Here is a 16,875-nt window from a genome sequence, read left to right as displayed (position 1 = left end):
CTGATCACCTCATCTGTCTCCTGAGAAATCTCTATGTGGGACAAGAAGCTACAGTTAGAACTGGATATGGAACAACTGACTGGTTCAAAATTGGGAAAGGAGTACGACAAGGCTGTATATTGTCTCCCTGCTTATTTAACTTATAAGCAGAATTCATCATGCAAAAGGCTGGACTGGATGAATCCCAAACCGGAATTAAGATTGCCGGAAGAAATATCAACAACCTCAGATATGCTAATGACACAACCTTGATGGCAGAAAGTGAGGAGGAATTAAAGAACCTTTTAATGAGGGTGAAAGAGGAGAGCGCAAAATATGGTTTGAACCTCAACATCAAAAAAACTAAGGTCATGGCCACTGGTCCCATCACCTCCTGGCAAATAGAAGAGGAAGAAATGGAGGCAGTGGGAGATTTTACTTTCTTGGGCTCCTTGATCACTGCAGATGGTGACAGCAGTCACGAAATTAAAGGACGCCTGCTTCTTGGGAGAAAAGCAATGACAAACCTAGACAGCATCTTAAAAAGCAAAGACATCACCTTGCCGACAAAGGTCCGTATAGTTAAAGCTATGGTTTTCCCAGTAGTGATGTATGGAAGTGAGAGCTGGACCATGAAGAAGGTTGATCGCCGAAGAATTGATTCTTTTGAATTATGGTGCTGGAGGAGACTCTTGAGAGTCCCATGGACTGCAAGAAGATCAAACATCCATTCTGAAGGAAATCAGCCCTGAGTGCTCACAGGAAGGACAGATCGTGAAGCTGAGGCTCCAATACTTTGGCCACCTCATGAGAAGAGAAGACTCCCTGGAAAAAACACTGAAGTTGGGAAAGATTAAGGGCACAAGGAGAAGGGGACGACCAGCTGGTTGGACAGTGTTCTCAAAGCTACGAACATGAGTTTGACCAGCTTCCTACATATATAAAAACACAATAAAACATTTAAAGAACTTCCTTATAGAGGGCTGCCTTCAGATGTCTTCTGAAGATTGTCTTGTTTGCTTGGGTGTCGCAAAGCTCCATACCCTCCAACATTTCTCCGATGAAAATAGGGATGTCTCAAGGAAAAGCGGGGCATTCTGGGATCAATTCAGAAACCAGAATCCAGGACAACTTCTGTTTGTTAACCTTCAACAAGCATATCTTGGTTAGATCCATGTATATTCAATGTTTGTTGCTGTTTAGTCGTTTGGTCGTGTCCGACTCTTTGTGATCTCATGGACCAGAGCACGCCAGGCACTCCTGTCTTCTACTGCCTCCCGCAGTAGATGGAGGGCACAGGGACAAGGGGGCGGCAGAGGATGAGATGGTTGGACAGTGTTCTCAAAGCTACCAACACGAGTTTGACTAAACTGTGGGAGGTAGTTGAAGACAGGAGTGCCTGGTGTGCTCTGGTCCATGGGGTCATGAAGAGTCGGACATGACTAAACGACTAAACAACAACAACAATGCTATAAATTGTGTATTTACAGAAATACAGGTTTTCATAATGTATTTTGGAGGGTCTCTGGAGAAATAAGTAAATAATAATTAAATACATGGGTCATGGGGTGGGGCCTTATGGTTTGGGGCAGCAAGGAGGGTGCTACTGGCTGTGTCAGTGGGCAGTGGAGGGAAGGGAAACTGGCTACCACTTACTTCTTTGAGCTGCTCGCTTTGCTTTCTTTCTGAAAGAGTCCATAGCAGGCTGAAAGCAAGAGACAGAGAATCTTGTGAAGGCCAACAATCCAAGTCTACCTTCCCCAAAGAGCCTAAATTAAGAGACTGGCTGCTCACCAATCCATGTCTCATGAAGCTTTGGCCACCTGGTCCTGGGGCTACAAGCCTGTTGCACAAGAGGTAAAAAGGAGAAAGCATTGGGTAGGTGAAGGGGCAAAGACCCTCGGCTGAAGTTGTAGCCTTTTCTGTACATCTGAGATCTCACCCATTGCCACCAGGCCCCGCCCCCGATATGCTAAGCCACGCCCTTTAGCTCCCAGACTCCACCCCCTGCATGCCACACACAAGCCCTCAGTAAACCTTGTCAATGGAGGCAGCTCAGTGACACAAAGTGTCTTCCGTCAGCTTTGGTCGTGAACCTATACGGAAGGGGATAGCATGGCTTCTGTTGTGCATGCTCTAGTAACCTACAAGTTAGAGGATTGTAATGTGTTGTACACAGGACTTCCATTGATGACGGTTCAAAAACAGCAACCAAGAGAAGATTTTTTACTGGGACAAGAAGCCATGCACATGTAATGCCAGTTCTGGCCTTGCTGCGCTTGCTGCCCATTCATTTCTCTACAGGGACCCTGAAGTCAGGCTGGGAGGCTTCTCTGTGATCCTCCGCTGAGGAGACTCTCTTACCCACAAGGCCGTAGCCACCCAGAAGACCCAGAGCGTGATGAAGATCAAGAGCTGCACCAGCTCAAAGGCCCAGTGACACCAGCTCATTTCCGGCGGGAAGAAGAAACTGCCTGTTGGCCTGGAGAGCAAGAGTACTTCCTGGGCCCAGCCAGGACTCCCCTTCTTGGAGTCACGCCCACATCACAAAGGCCCACCAGCTCCTTGGACCAGAGTGGTGGTGATGATGGGTGCTCTGTGAACACGGGCCAGACATCACAATGAGCCTGGAGCAGCCAGGTCCTCAACTAACACCTGCCTGCTCTGAGCAAGGGGCACCCACGCAGGGCTGGCCCTGCAGAGGGAGGCACCTTCCTTGGGCAGCACAGAATTATAGAACTCTAGAGTCGGAAAGGACCGCGAGAGCCATCAAGTTCAACCCCCTGCAATGCAGGAATCTCAGCTAAAGCATTCTTGACAACCTCTGCTTAAAAACCTCCAAGGGAGGAGCGCCTACCACCACCCAAGGGAGACCGTTCCACTGTCGATAGCTCTTGCTATCAGAACGTTCTTCTGTATGTTTAGTCGGAATGTTCTTTTTTTCTAACTTGAAGCCATTGGTTACCCTCCAAAGCAGGAGAAAACAAGATTGTACCCTATTCCATGTGACTGCCCTTGAGATATTTGAAGATGGCTATCATATCTCCCCCCCCCCACTTTCCTCTTTTCCAGGCTAAACATACCCAGCTCTTTCAACTGTTCCTCATAAGGCTTGGTTTATCTGCTCAGATGCTGGAGGTTGCTGGGCAGCGCCTTACTTTTGTTGTTAAAGATTTTCAAGATAAGAATAGGCAGTGCCTATGAGCTGTTGGAGAACAGGGCATGTTCCACCCCCCCTAAGTTAGCTTGCCCCCCCCGCCTGCACTGAAGTAAGATGGGGTGAGCTCCCATTGCTCTGTCCCAGCTCCTGCCAACCTAGCAGTTTGAAAGCATACCAGTGCAAGTAGATGAATAGGTACCACTCCGGTGGGAAGGTAAATGGCATTTCTCTGCGCTCTGGCACTCTGGTCCTCCGTGTGCCAGTAGCAGTTTAGTCCTGCTGGCCACATGATAATGTGGACAAATGCTGGCTCCCTTGGTCTGAAAAGCGAGGTGAGCGCCACGCCCCATAGTCGCCTTTGACTACTAGACTTGACCACCCAGGGGTCCTTTACTTGACTTTTACTAAAGGGAACAATGTAAGGATATGAGAAGAGCCTGGTTGCTGGAGGAATGTGGACAGTGTTCTTCCACACACGGGGAAGTCCAAAATGACCCAGGATCTCTCCCCACAACAAACATTTAGGAGCCCTACACACCCACACTGGCACTTTTCATGGTTGCTAAATGTATGGCGGTTTGTGTGAATCATGGCATGATAGAGCTGGAAGAATCCTGCATGTTAGGGCCAGAGGCATCGCCAACCTTTTGAAGGTACCTGTCTCATTCCAAGAGGAGAAAGAGGGAGTGTGCATGCCAATCTCTGCCTTGAGATGAGGAGGGTTGCTGGGCTGAATGGGACTTCTTCTCTCTCCTCCCAGTTCTTTCCCCTTGCCTGCCACTCAGCCACGGTGGGCCTACGGAGGGGGAGGTCTCCCTATTGGCGAGTGGCAGGAAAGCAGACACACACAGAGAGAGGGGTCACTCTTCTTCCTGTCCCTTGTCCAGAATGCACGTGCAGTGATATCTGGTGTGGTGTAGTGGTTAGAGTGTGGGATTTAGGACCTGGGAGATCAGGGTTCAAATCCCCACTCAAGCCATGAAGCTCACTGGGGGACCTTGGGCCAGCCACTGTCGTGCAGCTTAGCCTAACTCACAGGGTTGTGAGAATGGGGAGGAAGAGGAGAAGCACACACACCACCTTTAGGAGGAAATGTGAGATATAGATGTAATAATGTAGAAATACATGTACACCAGCCTGAGCACTCTGCCCTCTCATCGAATATCTCAGCCTTTTGCCCATGCATTGAATGCTCTGCAGGGTTATTGAGGGGCAACTTGCCAATTTTAGACCCTCTCAACTTCTCATTTTACCAGGCATAAGATCAGTTCTCCACATTCCTACTTCAGGTTTTTGTTTTTTTTAACGTAACTGCTCACGTTGATTCATTTTAGGGCAAATTTCTCCCATTATAAACATTTCAAATGCAATTTTGCCAATAGACACTTTTTTTGGCGGCTGGTTCCTCCCTGTACAACGCCATCTTCATTCATCTATGCAGTTGCACTCACACTTTACCAAGCCTATGTGGGGTTTTTTGATACACATTATTTGGCTGGGTAAATTGCATTGCAAAATTCAGAGAAGTGCAAATTTCAAAGGACGGCTGTGTTTTGGTTCCTTTATAGTTTTAGAAAGTACGAATTGGATAAGTTTCCTTTTAAATTCTGCAGGGTCACAATATATCTAAAAAACAAACAAACCATACTAGTATATGTTCTAACAAACAAAATGGGGACTAGAGTATTCAACTGGGGTCTGCAAGAGCAGGGTTCAAATTTTCACTTGACCGTGAAGTGGACAGTGGGTGACCTCGGGTCAGTCACTGACTCTCAGCCTAACCTACCTCACAGGGCTGTTGTGAGGATAAAAAATGTGGTATAAACACTGACAACTGGGAAACACTGGCCTGCGAGAACTCCAGTTGGAGAACAGCCTTTACCAAAGGTGTCGTGGGCTTTGAAGACACTCGATCTCAGGACACAAGGGAGAAACATGCTAAGAGGAAGGCACGCTTGGCAAATCCACACCGTGATCAACTCCCACCTGGAAACCAATGTCCCCACTGTGGAAGGACGTGTGGATCCAGAATTGGCCTCCACAGTCACTTACGGACCCATTGTTAAAACCGTGTTTATGGAAGACAATCTTACTCGGCTACAAGTGATTGCCAAAGAAGAAAGAAAGTAGAGATGAGAACTATCTAATAGCAACAAAGACAAAACTGGACTGCTTGCATATTGAATAACATTTATTGATTCATTGGAAAGGGGATTCTTCTTCTTAACAACGGAAGAAGGTCCTTGCAGCTGATCCGGGCTCCTCTACACTCATCTTCCTTCAAATGGAGTGCAGCACTTGTTCATCGTTTTGTTCGGACACTTGTTGTTGTTGAACATGAGGCCCGAGGGACAGCTGAACTGAACATCAAGGCAGTATCCCCGGCCTTCGTTGCAGATCACGACTTGCGCCAAATTCTTCACTTCGTCCCCCTGTCTGTGAGCTGCATACAAAGAGTTGGTGATGGAGAAGCCTTTAGGATTCAGTTATCATCATGGAAATATACAAAATAGGGCTGCTGATTTTCGCTTTTGAATGTTTTAAAGAGTTGCTTTTATCTTTTTCCGGGTAATTTTATTCTTTTATTCTCCTGGTAAACCACTTGGAGGTTCTCCCCCACATCAAGTGGTGAATAAGTATTATGAAATAAACAATAAACATAGAAATAACTAAATGAAGACCCAGGACATTTAAAGTCCGCCATATTAAAAACAGTATCAATATGCCTGGAATGTATTTATCCACAGTCTGATTCATAAAGCGATAGATCGCTTTCCTCTCAGCACAAACCAAGCCTTGTCTCTGCATCCCCAAATGAAGATCCATACCTGAGGTCAGGAGCTCAGGGTTAAATCACGAGCAAACATTCACACTTGTGCGTATGGGCGACCCATTGGATACCTCTTACTCTTACAACATATTGTGTTAACACCACAGTTGGATGGAAGAGTTCAGAAGCGACACCTGCTCGTTACTGACATCTGGCAAAATCTTCCCATGGATTAGCAGTCATTAGCTCACAGGGTTGCCATATGTCCGCTTTTTCCAGGACACATCCTCTTTTTCGTGGGTAGAGTCATCATAGCGATCCATAGGTAAAAGTAGAAGTCTTTTTTCGCTCTTCAAAATATGGCAATCCTAGCTGTACCTGAGTGACTCCATCTACAAAAGCTGAGGCTGCTGAAAAGGCCAGAGACCATATTGGCAGCGAGTCCTGGAAGACCTGCCCTCTGCCTTACAGACCTTTCCCCACCTGGCCTGGGAGGGCATGATCTGGGAGATCCGGAGTCCAGGGGAAGGGGGGTAGAATTAGATAAAAGTGGTTAAAGGTTATTATGATAGAAGAAATAATATTTGAAGGTATGGAAAATTTTGGGGGTATAAATTGTGAGGCTAAAGGAAGAATTAGAGATGGATGGGAAAATAAAGTTAAATTTGGATTAATTAATGAATTATAAGTTGAGGATAGTTGATGTTTTTTTTTCTTTGTGTAGATTAGAATTGGTTGTGAGATAATGGAAAAATTGCATTAGAATGATTTAAGATGATAATTGATTAATTTAGATTTAAAAATGGACCCAGTGTGGGGGGAATTGAGGAAGTCCACAATGTCAAGTTAATGTAAGAATTGATTCCCCCCCCCATTCTTTTTCTCTGTTGATTATGTTTTATTTTTATTTTTGCTTTTTTGTTTTCGTTTTTGTGCTGAAATGTTTGAAAATTAATAAATATTATTTGAAAAAAACAACATACCCATTATTTTTCTTCCAATAACCATTCGTGTGTGTGTGTGTGTGTGTGTGTGTGTGTGTGTGTGTGTATTTGCATATGAATCTGAGTCTGAAGAGTGGGAGAGAAGGAGGAGAGGTCATTCCTGCCGAGGCCCAGCCGGCTCCTTTCTAAAATTAATTTATTGGGGTGCGTGCTGCTGTTTTGTTTGTTTGTTTGTTTTGGTAAATCTATCAAATGTTGTTTTCAAGTGGAAACCAACTTAGAAATGCGCACATTTTTGTTTCTATCACAGGACACTAAAGGTTTTCTCCTCTTTCCATGCAGGTCATGCACATGTGGAAGGGAAACTAAGGCCCTGCAATGGCGGTCGAGGATATTGCCTTGAGGTTCAGTCCCCGTGCCCTTCAGGCCTTCAGTTCATAAACAACACCTGTCCTAACCTGAAGATGTTTTCTTGCTGTACTCCAGTCCAATGAAGAACTGAGCGAGGAGCCAAACATCTTTTTTTCAGGCCCAACTTCCATCATTCAGAAGAAGAATCCGTCGCACTCTGTTCAATAAATAAACCATTGGTTCAAGGTCACTGCAACCAGGATGGGGTTTTCTTTGGTGCTTCCTGTTAGTGGGCACATTTAATGCTTTTATCAGATTTCCTGTGACCCAATGGGACTGTCATAGTGGTGGGACATAATGTTTTCTGGGTGGGACCTGCAGTGACAGATTCAAATGACAAGAGAAGAGATTCCCATTAAACATGAGAAAGACCTTTCTTATGACAGAAGTTCATAGAATCTTAGAATTGGAAGGGACCCAAGGGTCATCTAATCCATCCCCCTGCAATGCAGGAATCATAGCTAAAGCATCCATGACAGGTGGCCATTCAACCACTGCTTCAAAACCTTTAAGGAAGGAGAGTCCACAACCTCCCGAGGGAGATCATTCCACTGTCAAACTGCTCTTACTGTCATAAAGTTTTTTCTGATCTTTAGTTGGAAACTCCCTTCTTGTAACTTGAAGCCATTAGTTCAAGTCCTACCCTCCAGAGCAGGAGAAAACAAGCTTGTTCCTTCTTCCGTGTGACTGCCCTTGAGATATTTGAAGATGGCTATCATATCTCCACTCTTGGAAGGTGATGGACTTCCTTGGTGATGGCCATCAGGGGTTCTTCAGCTGCGATTCCTGCATCGCAGGGGGTTGGACTAGTTGACCCTTGGGCATTCATTCCAACTCTACAATTCTATGATTCTAATAAGACCCCCTCCCTTATTCCTTGACTGCTAAGCTTACTCAGGAGTCCTTGGTGAGGTAGTTTGATGAAAGCTTCTTGAAAGTCTAAGTACACTACGTCAGCTGGGTCTACACTAAGCTGTTTAGTGTTGTTCCCCCCTATTAGAATGATTTCAGGTATGTTCTAATAGATGGAAATGGCACCCACCTGAGAGGTGCCAGAGCTGAGCTCCGGTGAAGTGAAATAAAGCCCTGGAAGGGAGGTGCCATTTTGTGGTTCGCCTTAGACACCAAAATGTCTTGCAGACAGCAATATGGATACAAGAAACCTTAGTTTTATAAGAGTATAAGGAGTGCTTTCCTCCCCTAAAAATGCTTAGGGATACTCACATTTTCCTACTCATATTGAAGTACTGCCCCTCAATGAGGCCAAGCTTAGATTCACAAAATGTTTAGGGTTATGCGTACCCCTGTGTACGCCCAGAAAAAAGCACTGAGTATATATTTAAATAAGATGAAATAAAGAGCAAATTAAGTTAATTTGGATACGCAGAAGATATTAAAAATAAACTTAAGGAACTGCAGAAAGAGGGGGAAGGAAGTCAAGTTTTGAAATGTCAAAATGATTGTACAATTTGTGAAATGTATAAAATTTGTGAAATGTAAATCATAAATCAAAGTTTATTGCATTAGCTATATAGCCATAGCACATATAAAAGATCAAACAGGCAACTGTCGCACAACAACAAATACAACTATAACATTAAATATAAAATCCAGCTGAGTGTGGCTGGTAAGGTAAAAGACAAAGCAAGACGTGTCGACTGTGAGTATAACAGGGATTTACAAAGGACTAGGGCTGGGCAAGTTAGCCAAAAAGGTGGCCCTGAGTTTCAGGGCCTGCAAAATGTAGATGGCCACATCGCGTGAAACCAAGGGGTTGGCGTCCACCAATAGGTACTCCATGTGGTCGATGTCCCGTGTGATGGTCGTCGGGATTAAAGAGAGAAGCCTGGATCTTACTGAGGCTAATAATAATAATAATAATAATTTATTATTTATACCCCGCCCATCTGGCTGGGTTTCCCCAGCCACTCTGGGCGGCTTCCAACAGAAAAATAAAATACAGTAATCTATTAAACATTAAAAGCCTCCCTAAACAGGGCTGCCTTCAGATGTCTTCTAAAAGTCTGGTAGTTGTTTTTCTCTTTGACATCTGGTGGGAGGGCATTCCACAGGGCGGGCGCCACCACCGAGAAGGCCCTCTGCCTAGTTCCCTGCAACTTGGCTTCTTGCAACGAGGGAACCGGCAGAAGGTGTATATCTTTCTCTCATTGCATGGGCAGAGTCGAAGGTTCAATGGTGTGTTGGAAAAAACGGCCATGTAAGAATGCTGTGGGGATGACGTGGAATCGAGCTAGTGTGAAGGTCCTTCTTAACGTGGGGTTTGTCAGTTCGCTCAGATAGTGGGTCGGAGATCTAACTGCCTTCGCGTGGGGAAGCCACGGGGAGAGTTTTGCCGCTTTAGATTGTGCTAGATCGAAAGCTTCATCCCTAGCTAGGATCCAGCTACGGATTTTCTCGTTTTCCCATGAGGTCAGGGCAGCAAAGTCTGGAAGGGAGTAGCGGTCACAGATGAATTCCATGGCCTTAGACCAGGTACTGCTGCCGGTAAGGGCTGTAAAGGCTTAATCATAGAATCATAGAGTTGGAAGAGACCACAAGGGCCATCCAGTCCAACCCCCTGCTTGTTTAACTAGTCGGGAGTTTTGAATTTCTGCAAGGGATTTGTAGTAGATAATTATCCTGGTATGGGCTTTAGCTACTCTAGATTAGTGAAATGTATAAACTTGGAAAGTATAAATAAATAAATGAATTTTTTTTAAAAAAGAACCTAAAGAATCCCCGACAGATGGGCATCCAACCTTGCCTCATGGTAATGCAACTACCGTTTTCACAAGTTTTTAATCACAGATCACATCGTTCATTTAGGCACTGCCCCTGGGACCAAGGCTTCTCAAGACAAGTAAACAAGGACCATCTATTAAGATGTGGAAAAATGTGGTTTGTCTGCTTGATTGCCTAATGTACAGATGATAAGAAGAAAAGCAATTTGGTCATGACACTAACCTGTTTTATCAAGAAAGGGTTCGGCTGTGAGAATAAGGACTTGGTCGAGCAGCCTTTGACAGCTTGGTGTCCCCCAGATGTTTTGTATAACAATGATTGTGGAGCCGAAACAAAATTTAAAAATTCCTTCCCGTAGCACCTTAGAGACCAACTAAGTTTGTCATTGGTATGAGCTTTCGTGTGCATGCACACTTCTTCAGACGAAGCTCATACCAATGACAAACTTAGTTGGTCTCTAAGGTGCTACTGGAAGGATTTTTAAAATTTTGTTTTGACTACATCAGACCAAACTACTGATTGTGGAGCATTAGGGATTTCTTTCCATTCAGAGCCTTGGAACTGTGGGTCAGATTTGGAAAGATTTCATTGATGGTGAAGTCTTCTTATGGATGATGGAATAAAATCACTAATTTTTTAAAATAAAAAACCTGTATAATGGGGAAGGTGTACATAAAACCCCGTGCATCACAAAAACAAGCATATTAAGCAAAATGCATCTAAAAATGTGCAGATCAGGAGAAAAGCACACGGAAAAGTTTCTTTCTTGGTAGGTATTGCAATTGCAGTTGAACTGAACAGTCCAACCACAAGAGGTTGCGTCAAACTGCATTACAGCAAAGCTCTTAAGTGCCATTCGACTTCCTTTCCATTTAGGTGCTGTGAAGTTGGCAGCAGCTTTCATGAGATGACAGGAAATCTGTTAATTGTTATGGAAAGAAAACAGCAGAGCCTGGAGCACAACAGGACAGATTGTGAACAGATGAGAAAGGTGGTTCTGCAGGTAAATCTTAGGAAGATAAATAAATGGCCTAGGATGAGTTAAGAGAAAAGGGCCTGGAGGGCTCACATGCTGACAGTTGCTGAAAATACCTGTTTGCAGCTTTCCCCTAAAGTATGTTTCAACATCTCTTTGGCACGGCAACACTATAAGTAAAGAGAACTTCCTTGTTCCATCCAAACCTGACTTCCTTCTGCCTTAGAGCGTCTTCCCTTTTGCAGAGATCTCAGAGAAAACTCTAGCCATGAGGTTCCTCTACCTGAGCTTTGCTTTGGTCTTCATCCTCTTCCACGCTGTTGCAGGTAAGAGAGGACAGCTCAAGCTCGGAGGGGGGGGGGAAGCATCTGCTGCAAATGCAGAAGGTCTCAGGTTCAATCCACTGGCGGAGGAAGAGGAGTGCGGGGGGAGCGAACCGCCCCCGGCAGCGTGACCCTGGTGGGGTGCCATCGCGGCTGCCCCCCAGCCCACACTGGGCGCCACACCTCCGCAGGTGGCATGCCACGCCCCCGGGACACGCGCCAGCCCTTCCCCTGCCTGCTCTCTGACCCCCGGTGCCAGAGCATGAAGCTCCGCCGCTGGTTCAATCCCAGGCATTTCTGCAAAGTGCTGGGTTTTTCCCCTCCATCATGGTTATTTATATTGTTCAGGCAGGTAGCCGTGTTGGTCTGGGTATATGCTTTTGTGTGCATGCACACTTCTTCAGATACAGATATATTGTTGTGAGTTTGGAGGGCTTAGTGTGCGTGAATCCTGGATTCAGCAAGGGTAAAAATCTAATGGAGGATTTCATTGTTGAACTAGCCCAGGCATCCCCAAACTGCAGCCCTCCAGATGTTTTGGCCTACAACTCCCATGATCCCTAGCTAACAGGACCAGTGGTCAGGGATGATGGGAACTGTAGTCCAAAACATCTGGAGGGCCGGGGTTTGGGGGTGCCTGAACTAGCCAGACAAGCTTCTTTGTGAGAGAATGGCCACCATAGTTGCCACCTAAAGACCCAATGAGTATAACCAAAGAATTGGTGGTGTTCTCTGGGCAAATGGGTGGGCTTTCCCCCATACCACCTGGCTGGTAGCAAGAAAGGCAGTATCCAGCACAGTTGGGTGTGAGCTGAAGAATACGCAGGCTGCAGGCAGAAGCCAGAGAGGTTAGAACTGTCTGACTTATCTTTGCCACCTGAACCAACCGGATAAAAGCAGGGTGTACATCCTAGCAAGACTGAATGTTCTCCCATCAGCAGTACTACAGAGGAGATTCCAGAAAATATCCCTTTCAGAGAGACTATGCCCCTGGGGGCAGATCTAAAAGGTTACCATCCACACACTTTTCCTTCATAGATACTTGTATGTAGGTAAAACGTCTTTCAATTGCTTAGCGGTGTAATCTTCTCCCCGGATAGGGTTGCCAGACTGAATAGAGGACAGGACTTCTGTGCCTTTAATTGCCCTGCTCTCTTTTGAGTCTGGAAACCTTAAAGAGAAACCAGCAGACCCTTTGTTTAATTTCCAAGCAAAGGGTCTGCTGGTTTCTCTTTAAGGTTTCCAGACTCAAAAGAGAGCAGGGCAATTAAAGGCACAGAAGTCCTGTCCTCTATTCAGTCTGGCAACCCTGCTAAGGTGTGTGCGCATGGCCACCGCAGAACTGGTTTTGGGGGTCCATCCGCTTCATTGAATAAACCCTGTGAGGTAAATCAGGCTGTGAGTGAGTGGCCCAAGGCATAACTGCCAAGTTTTCCCTTTTCACACGAGGAAGCCTATTCAGCATAAGGGAATTTCCCTTAAAAAAAAGGATAACTTGGCAGCTATGGCCCAAGGCCACCCAGTGAGCTTTATGTCTGAGTGAGGATTTGAACCCTTGTCTCCCAGGTCCTAGTCTGACACGCTAACCACCAAATCAGCCTGGGGTCTCATAATTGACAACGCTATTCCAATGCTCAAAACAAAATGTTGCCATCCAATTAATGCCCTTTTCTTTTGCACAAGAGGTCTTCTCAAATAATGACAATTTACACCCCTCTCTTTTGACAGGGCAACAAAGCTGTAAAGAACAGGGAGGATATTGCCAGGTGCCACTAACTGAAAAATGTCCCTATGGATATATTCCAGCCAACTGTGGCTTTAATGGAAACTGCTGCAAGTGTAAGTGAAATCCAGTGAGTTGGTCATACTAACAAGGGGGAATGTTTGTTCATTCTTAATCCTGCTTTTTCATCCGGATTTCATGATCTATGCCAGGCATCCCCAAACTTCGGCCCTCCAGATGTTTTGGACTACAATTCCCACGATCCCTGACCACTGGTCCTGTTAGCTAGGGATCATGGGAGTTGTAGGCCAAAACATCTGGAGGGCTGAAGTTTGGGGATGCCTGATCTATGCTCTAGATCTTCACTGGAGGAAGCAGAAGCAAGGCTTTGCTTGTGCTAAAGGAAACAGTGATCAATCACTTTATAAATCAGAGTAGCTGATATTATTCTCAGGGCATGCTAACCCAATTCTTAGTAGTACAAAGTATGATTCAGTACTCATGCTGCAGTTCTAGGTTCTGCATCTAGTGACCAAACTGAGCCATCTGGTGTTTATTTTTCTCTAGGAGGCTTAGTTTCGTCAGAATCAAGTACACAGTTCCAGAGTTAATGCTAAATACATTAATTCTGGCAAATGAACCACCATAGCCACTAGAGGGCCATGAAAATTGGTGCCCCGGGCTTTTTAAAGTGGTCTACCCATGTACTTAGGACCCAGGTGGCGCTGTGGGTTAAACCACTGAGCCTAGGGCTTGCTGATCAGAAGGTCAGCGGTTCGAATCCCTGTGATGGGGTGAGCTCCCGTTGCTCGGTCCTAGCTCCTGCCAACCTAGCAGTTCGAAAGCACGTCAAAGTGCAAGTAGATAAATAGGAACCGCTACAGCGGGAAGGTAAACAGCGTTTCCGTGTGCTGCTCTGGTTCGCCAGAAGCGGCTTTGTCACGCTGGCCACATGACCTGGAAGCTATACGCCGGCTCCCTCGGCCAATAATGCGAGATGAGCGCGCAACCCCAGAGTCGGTCATGACTGGACCTAATGGTCAGGGGTCCCTTTACCTTTACCTTTACCCATGTACTATCTGAAACCAAAAGGACGCATTGTCTGCCAGCATTCTTTTCAGCTCTGCTACCCCACTAGAGACATCTTCTGGAACGAGGCCTGCTCGCCTTCTTCCCTATCTGCTACAGATTCTGCATTTCAGGGGAGCATACCCTCCAACATTTCTCCATTGAAAATAGGGATGTCCCATTCCATAATGATAATTTAACTATGTATACCCCACACATCTTACTGGGTTGCCCAGCACTCTTGGCAGCTTCCAATATATTAAAACATAAGAAAACATTAAATATAATAAAAACTTCAGACAGCTCGGGTATTGGATAATTCCATACCCTCCAACATTTCTCCAATGATAATAGGGATGTCCTAAGGAAAAGCGGGATATTCTGGGATCAAATCAGAAACCAGGATGGCTTCTCTAAATCAGGGATATCCCTGGAAAATAGAGACACTTGGAGGGTCTGGGGGTAGGACTAGATGTTATTTTGAGCCCTTCAAACTCTACAATTCTACAGATCTTCCGAAAGTGAGGAATCTGCCTTTAGGGCCATCAATGATAAATCTTGTTTCTTTGATGCAGATAAACCACCAACAACACGCGACTGCAATAAACTGGGAGGGTTCTGCCAAGTGGGACTCAGAGAACCCTGTCCGTCTGGTAAAACTCTTCCGGCGAACTGTGGCATAAATGCAAAATGCTGTGCTCCCGAGTGACACCAGTGAGCAGCCCACATCCGTGTGTGTGAACGTCCAATGGTTACACCAATTCTTCTGGATCTTTGCTTGTGGAAGTGGGCGTGATCAGTTCATTTGTGAAAGCAGCCAATGAAATAAATATCAGTCTGCTCAGATGAATAAACACAAAATAATTCCGCAAAGTTGAAATTGAATGTTTTTTTTTTTGTTTTCTTTTTAAAAAGCGCCTACTGCTACATATGACCCAGCTCCAATGAAATAATGTCATATCTGCTCAAGATCCCTCTGTCTTGACTGAAGTTCTCATCAACTAGTCCCAGGAACAGATTAACTGCAGCCAATGTTTTTCATGCACCCAGGGAGAGCTTGTGCTTTGCAGCCAAGTTGGTTATGTGAACATGGGTGGGAGCCATGATCAAAATGAAGCTGATTTTTAAGCAGCCATTGCCTTGTGGGTGACCACAAACAATTGAGGGTGACATTTAGTGCTATTGAAGTCCATGGACATGGATGCATTAGGTTTATTTATTTCCATGGGTCTACTCTGAGTAGGACTCAGAATTTTTGGGGTGGGGTGGGGGTGGGAATTTCTGTGAGTGAGATTAGGGACTCAGAGAGGTTCCAGGGCGTGGGATGTGTGTGTGAGGAACTGAAGAACCAGGAAAGGCTATTGCTGCCTACTGATCAATATCCCAGGTTCAATAATCATCTGGGTCTTTCTTTCTTTTCAACTTTAATTCATACACATTAATTCATAACTGTCAGGGACTGGGCAGAGGAGGAATGGTGGAGACCGCCTCCCCAGCTTGACCCTTCCAAGGAGGAGGAAGTGGGGGACAGTTTAGATTTGCAACAGGGGCTTGAGAGAGGTCACAGCTCAGAGGAAGATGGGGGCAGGGCGGGAAAGTTGGGAAATAATGGGAGATGAAGAGGAGAAAGCACTAGGGAGGCAACAGCTGATGGACAAAATGTCTTTAGAAAGCATTCCAGACCTGCCCTCTCCCAGAACCTGGCCAGCCTTGAAAGTAGGAGAGCAAAGAGCTCAAAGACAGAGGGTGTGTAGCCCCCACCCCAGAAGTGATGGATGAGGAAGTGGGAGAGACAGGGGTAGGGGGTGGAGATTCACTCGGGACAACACCATTATTCAAGAGGCTGGGTTCTATAGCCTCTCTCTGTAATGACTGAATTATAAAAGGACGGTAAGGAAACATTTCCTTGTCTTTGTACATTCTTGGCAACCGGCTGGGAGTTGCTGGCATCAGCCTGACAATAACAAAACAACGTATAATCACAGGTGCCAATCAAAAGAAAATACAAGTAGAAAAATATATCTAGAATTAAACACTAGGACCACATTTTCCTACGAATTCCAAACACACACACAAAAATAATATCGAATGGTTCCAAGTAACAAAAATGGCTTTATACTCTCCTATGCCTTCTTACTTCAGCACATTCTGAAAAGACTTCATTTCTTGGCAAAGACATTTCCTTGTTGTCTGCCCTCTCTTATTCTCACCATGTATGGCCCAGATTTTAGTTATTCATTCTCTCATGGATGGTTTTCTAATTTCTTCCCCTAATTTTGGAAGAGGATTCTGGCAGCAGTTAAGAGGTGTTGATGTTTCAACATGTTTCTGTATATGCTGGAAGCCACCCAGAATGGCTGGGGCAACCCAGTAAGATAAGTGAGATCAAAATAATGAGGATGTGGAAGCCCAGAGCACAGCTCAGGTGGAGGAACCTCAAGGCTAGAGTTTCCTCTGAGATCTCTGCCAAATGGAAGGTGCTCGAAGAAGAAGAAGAAGAAGAAGAAGAAGAAGAAGAAGAAGAAGAAGAAGAGGAGGAGGAGGAGTTTGGATTTGATATCCTGCTTTATCACTACCCGAAGGAGTCTCAAAGCGGCTAACATTCTCCTTTCCTTTCCTCCCCCACAACAAACACTCTGTGAGGTAAGTGAGGCTGAGAGACTTCAGAGAAGTGTGACTAGCCCAAGGTCACCCAGCAGCTGCATGTGGAGGAGCGGGGACGCGAACCCAGTTCCCCAGATTACGAGTCTACTGCTCTTAACCACTACACCATACTGGC

General features: G+C 45.4%; 1 long non-coding RNA gene across 1 annotated transcript; it reads left to right on the top strand.

Moving 5' to 3' along the window:
- Positions 1 to 11,171: 11,171 nt before the first annotated feature.
- Positions 11,172 to 14,962, top strand: LOC148686456 (uncharacterized). The gene is made up of 3 exons (XR_015949412.1): positions 11,172 to 11,308; positions 13,034 to 13,144; positions 14,672 to 14,962. It is a non-coding gene; the product is annotated as an uncharacterized LOC148686456 (long non-coding RNA).
- The last annotated feature ends 1,913 nt before the right edge of the window (positions 14,963 to 16,875 follow it).

This window comes from Zootoca vivipara, chromosome 3, assembly GCF_965207765.1.
Source record: "Zootoca vivipara chromosome 3, rZooViv2.hap1.1, whole genome shotgun sequence".
NCBI lineage: Eukaryota > Metazoa > Chordata > Lepidosauria > Squamata > Lacertidae > Zootoca > Zootoca vivipara.
This window is presented reverse-complemented; position numbering and strand designations above follow the sequence as displayed.